This window comes from Hermetia illucens, chromosome 4 (genome assembly GCF_905115235.1).
Source record: "Hermetia illucens chromosome 4, iHerIll2.2.curated.20191125, whole genome shotgun sequence".
Lineage (NCBI taxonomy): Eukaryota > Metazoa > Arthropoda > Insecta > Diptera > Stratiomyidae > Hermetia > Hermetia illucens.
In genome coordinates, this window is record NC_051852.1 from 37,358,701 (window position 1) to 37,364,700 (window position 6,000).

The following is a 6,000-nucleotide window of genomic DNA, read 5'->3' on the forward strand; positions in this document are numbered from 1 at the left end:
GAAATATTCAAAAGCAAGGAACTTGGATTCCTAATGATTTGAAGCCAAAAAAGGTTAGACGTCATTTTTGAAAAACTGTTCCCACACCAAAAAAGGAGAGTTTTCTTGATCGCATCCTAACGGGTGATAGAAAATGGATTCATTACACCAACCCAAAGAAAACAATTTCGCTTTTACGTCATTGGCTCGACCGAATATTCACGCTGCGTAAGTGGCGCTCGTATTTGGAAGGACCGCGTCGATGTTATTTATTATGAACTATTGAATTCGAACGAAACCATTACTGGTGAAAAGTACCATCATCAACTGAACCAATTGAACCTAGTATTTCCCTAAAAAAGAGCCAGAATACGATAGAGGCACGAAAAAGTGATTCTACAGCATTGCAATGCTCAGCCTCTACTTGGTGAAACCGTTCAATCCTACAAAAAAAAACGCTCATTTGGGAAATCCTATTCCATCCGTAATATTCCCCAAATATTGCACCATCCGATCATTACATGGACCGTTCGGTGGCACATGGTCTGGCTGATCATCAGTTCCACTCATATGAGAACATAAAAAAATAGCTTTATTCGTAGATAACCCCAAAACATGGACACTTTTACCGAATGGCATTCGAACTCCACCCAAAAGATACAAAAAGTTGTAGCTAGCGATAGAGAATATCTTAAATGATTAATGTGCAACCATTTTTCCACAATAAAGTTACATCTTCATAAAAAAAACAGGGAGCACTTAGTTGCGTACCTAATAATATCCTAAACGAACTCGCGAACTTTGGGGATTCCCAACCGACAACGCTTCAAGAGGAACTTCATTCTGAGCTTTCCAGTGTATTCCAATTGGAAATTCGACGGCTTCGCTCTCTGTGGTGGCATTCTCTATGTCTCTATGTCACCATCTTTTGAGTTCGCAGTTATATGAACATAGAGGGGAATAAGCAGGCTCATGAACTGGCTAGATGAACCCCTGCTCGTGGCAGTTTCTCGTTGGGTGCATTCTATGTTCCGCTAGCGACTATCAGGAGCGGAACCTGGTCCCACTATTTAGCAGCCACTGAGTTCAGAGTGCAAAGGCTAATCCGCGTGTCAAATCGAGGAGACGATTGAAAATACGTACAACATTACGGCGGTCTGCAGAATGCACTAGCCTATCGGGAGACATGCCGCCATCATCGGCTTAAAAATCATATGTCGCCAGGAGCCGATGGAATTACAGCCGAATTGGTTAAATATGGAGGCGACCAATTACACCAAGTGGTTCATCAACTTGTGCTCAAGGTATGGGACAGCGAATCAATGCCTGACGATTGGCAAACAGGCATTATCTGTCTCTATCACGTTGCTGAATACCGTCTATAAGATATTCTTCGCTATCTTGCTAGACCACATAGCCCCATGCGCCCAGAATATCATTGGCCTATACCAAAGAGGCTTCACTCCAGGCAAATCAGCAACAGGTCAGATTTTCTCTCTGCGGCTAGCGATGGAAAAACTGGCGGAATATGGACATCAGTTGCACCATCTCTTCATCGACTTTAAAGCCGCCTATGGTAGCATAGCCCGGGTGAAACTGCACAGAGCCATGAGAGAATTCGGTATCCCGACGAAATTGATAAGACTGACTAGGCTGACCCTGACCAATGTGCAAGCACAGATAAAAGTAGCAGGATCACTATCAAGACCATTCGATATCAACAACGGTCTACGACAAGGGGAATCCCTATCATGCGTCCTCTTTAACCTGGCCCTCGAAAAAGTGATCCGTGATGCTGAGGTAAATACAAGAGGCGCGATCCTCTTCAAGTTCACCCAACTACTGGCCTATGCTGAAGATATCGGCATCATGAGAAGAACGACCCGAGATGTACGAACTGCGTTCATCCAGATCGAGCAGGCGGCGATTGGTGCGAGATCTTGGGGCTGCACATCAATGAAAGCAAGACAAAATATATGAGGGCAATATCAGCACCGAAAACCAACCACCCAACAACATCAAACCGCACTGGTCAAACGGGGAAAATAAAGATAGGAAACTACAACTTTGAGACGGTTGATAACTTCTCCTATCTAGAGTCGAAAATCACAACTGATAACAGCTACGATGATGAAATCCGCACACGGTTGTTGGCAGCCAACAGAGCCTATTTCAGCTTACAAAAACTGTTCCGCCCGAAACGTCTCACCATAGGGTCAAAGCTCTTTCTGTACAAGACAATGATCTTGCCACTCCTCATGTATTCCTCGGAGACTTGGGTTCTTAGCAAGAAGAATTGTGAACTCTTGGCCGCGTTCGAGAGAAAAATCTTTCGAGGAATTTTTGGCTCCCTACATAAGGATGGACGATTCCGTAGCCTACATAACGACGAAATCTATGACCGATACCGTGACCGTCCGCTTATGAGCAAAATCCGGCTCAATAGGTTACTGTGGGCGGGTCACTTAATCCGTATGGATGAGGATGATCCAGCTTGGAAAGTTTATAAGGGCAATACCTATGGTAGAAAAAGAAGACGATTCAGACCCTGCCTGAGATGGAGCGATGGCGTAGGTCAGAACGCCGGACAGCTTTGAGGGATATCGAATTGGTGGACCTCGGCGCAAAACCGGGATGTCTGGAGTTCCTTATTAAGGCAGGCCTAGACCGGATACCGGTTGCTGCGTCATTGATGAGGATGATATTCATGAGGACGCGATGAGATGAGATAGTTGACCTATGTAACCAGACTTCGTACCGAAGAATGTAAACAACTAATTCCCGAAATACGATTTATGCGAAAATTGAAATGAGATTCTTATTCAGGAAAAAACAATGCCTTCATTGAGTATTCATGAAATTGTCACTACTCGAGAAAATCCTCCCGAAAAAATTTCTTCGAGACCACGCATTTCTCAAGGGAGTGTATTTGAGGAAGTGAAACCGATAAAGATCTGGAAATGCTGATTGAGTGAACAGCGTCTGCGATATACTTAACTAGAACACCTGTTTTACTAAATGAGTGGTCAGTAAAACTAAAAGATAATCCTTTGTAAACTGACAGTTTACTAAGCACACATGGATTCATTTTTTTCTTTGCTGTTATTCCTCTTTATCCAATTGCTTAATAGTTTTCTTGACTAACACTACGTGAGTGGAAACGCATAGCAGTGGGCTAAATTTGAAAGCACATACAAGCTTCAATGACTGAAACCTGGTTTCTATCCTCGGTGCAGTCAACCATGTGGATCAAGAGACCGACTCTCTAACCACATAGCCCACACAATCAGATAAAAGGAGACTTATGCAGTAGAATTTTGATTTCTGATCGTAATTAAAAATAGATCTTTGCCAATCACTGCACTCAAAAGATAATATCTTCATACAAAAATTTCGGGTTACTCGCTTGAATCTTTTAGTTCGGCACTTTCTTTTTCAACTAAAGTACTTTGCTCTAGTCCATGAAATAATGTTTTCAATATTTTCTTTTGGTATCAAAGACAGACATTTATAATTTCTTTCGTGAAAATTATAGTAATTTTGTCAGTCAACGGCATTGTTACCAAATAGATAAACATGTAGACGGCAGGCTAAGTGAGCGTAAAATGACTTAAGCACTTCTGTATCAATTATATATGAGTACAATAGAAAAGATTACGAAATATGGCTAGAAAATTCAATTTTTCGAAGCAGACTGCGTTTCAAAAAATTCCATCCTTCCGCATTGAGACATTGAAACCCTGACACACTTATAAACAATGAAGTCTTTTCATGTAATATAAAATGTAATTAGATTACGCAGATGCAATTTGTCGGAGTCTGACTGGGTAAATAGCTCATATCGATGCAAATTGTTGTTATTAACTCAGTTGGAGTATCTTCAGAAAATCTGCATCAAAATTAGTATTACCTCATAGGAAAGAGGGCTGAAATTGAATCAATATTTCCTCAAAATACTAAGCCACACCTTTTAAGATACTCTAAAATTTTCTTGCTAACTATATGAAAATGTAGAACATTTTTAAATATGTATATCAATTCAAATACTCCGGATAAAGCATAAGTGGAACAGCTTAGTGTGAAAATGCGATTTTTGCACGTTTTAAAAATAGGCTGTATTTTATATCTATTTAAAAATGACCTCAATGATTTGTATCTTTTCGTATAATATCACAATACCACATGTAGAACAAGCTATCATAAAAATTTATCGGTTCCGTGATGGTCTCTTATTCTTGATCTCATCAACTTAATCTGCAATTTGCATCGACATAAATCTGCCACCTAATCAGCTTTCTGTTCTGTGTTCTACATTTCTCTCCAATGAAATTACATTAAAAAAAAAAAACCACAGTGGACTAGTTAGTCATTTTTTTGTTCATAATATCATCACGTCTTCGAACATATTTCTAGCTAATTTTCAGAATGTTAGATCTGGGTCTCAAGTGATTTTAAATATCAAGATGAGTTCTGGATGAAAAATGGCACTTCCTCTCAATTTAGTTGTCACCACTGTCCTTATCTTCAATCTTCCACTTCGCATAAGTCAATCCACCCAGCCAAATACAGATACATGAAAATCCAACTTGACATTTTAGATATTACCAAGATTGCAAACAAGATTACTAGATCGACCGTTAATAGTGCTCAATTCTATTATAAAACAACAAACTCATAGTGAATATAGTTATTATGATTGTGTTCATGCCAATGCAGCCGATTAATCTTAATAACATAATAACCGTTAAGATTCATCGTACTGTATCTGTTTAATAATCTATGCAAGACGAGAAAAAAGATAATTCACATCATTGAATTTATAATTTCTCCCATTGCAAAGCTATGGCAAGTTTTTCGATCTTCACCATCCAACGTTCTTTAAATAATTCATCTCATCTTCACTATTTCCACTTGTTATATATACATTTCATGTTTAGCTGTTTGTTGAATCTTTTCACTAGTCTTGTAATATACACTTCACTCAGTTAAGCACGATTTCAATTTTTTGAAAATCCATTACCAGTTTCCACGGGGGATAACTTCCAAGAGAAATGGCAGAAAGTAATCCCAATTCGAGCAGGTTATTAGCTTCAATTTTCTATATTCTCACCTGTTGATTTTCGGATTTTCCGTATATCCTTTAAAATATCCTTCGTTGTGTTTAACGAAGATAGTTATCGGAAGCTTTTAGGTAAGCTTCGAATTCACTTCTTTGATGTTTCAACGTATTAACGAAAAAAATTTCACAAACTTTCACAATCACCACTGCGAACGATCGAAACGAACTGAATGCTTAAAAAATTTCTTAACATCTGAAACGGCAATCGCCTTGAACTTGCCTTTATATATGATGACCCACTTCTTTACCATTTCCACATACTATAAGTCTCCGCTAGCAAAGTGGAGACAACATCGACAGCCCGAATATTTGCTAAAGAAAATTTTCTTCTTCATATCAGCACACAATAATATAGTTTGAGTGCATTGTGCATACGCATATGGTTGTATGGAATAGTGGCGAATCTCAAAGATAGTAGATACACTCGTTGAGCTTATCGTTGAAGACTTCATTTTTCTCTAGAGTCATCTATTCTCTTGTGGAATTTACTATATTTCTTCTATTTTCATTTCTCCGGGTGTATTCATTGGATTGGACAGGTTGTTTGGCGATATGCCGGCGGCAGGTAATCGTTACGATATCTACAATTGCTTTGAAAGTTATCGATGAGGTTTGCAGCTGGTATTGCATTGCTATATTTGCAGATGTTGTCAAATTGGACAATTTAATGGAGAATTTGATAATAGACAGCTTGAAAACAACGAAAAATGTAATAGGCTACACCGAATTTCGCAATAATGAATATATTTCATCAATTAATTTTAAAATACAACTGGTGTTAGTCATAATGTTCAAGTTACTCGCTTAAGTCTTTCGTTTGAAGCTTCATTTCATTCGGACTCATCTTACCATATACGAATTAGAATCACATCAGTCAAAGTTTATATTATAGTTTGAATCCA

General features: G+C 38.7%; 1 protein-coding gene across 2 annotated transcripts in view; it reads right to left on the reverse strand.

The window, feature by feature from the left end:
* Window positions 1-5,286, reverse strand: part of LOC119655575 — a 37,179-nt gene extending 31,893 nt beyond the window's left edge. For both annotated transcript variants that reach the window (XM_038061507.1, XM_038061508.1), the window contains exon 1: window positions 5,090-5,286. The gene's annotated coding sequence lies outside the window, so the exon portion shown is untranslated. The remainder of the gene's footprint in view (window positions 1-5,089) is intronic.
* Window positions 5,287-6,000: the final 714 nt, after the last annotated feature.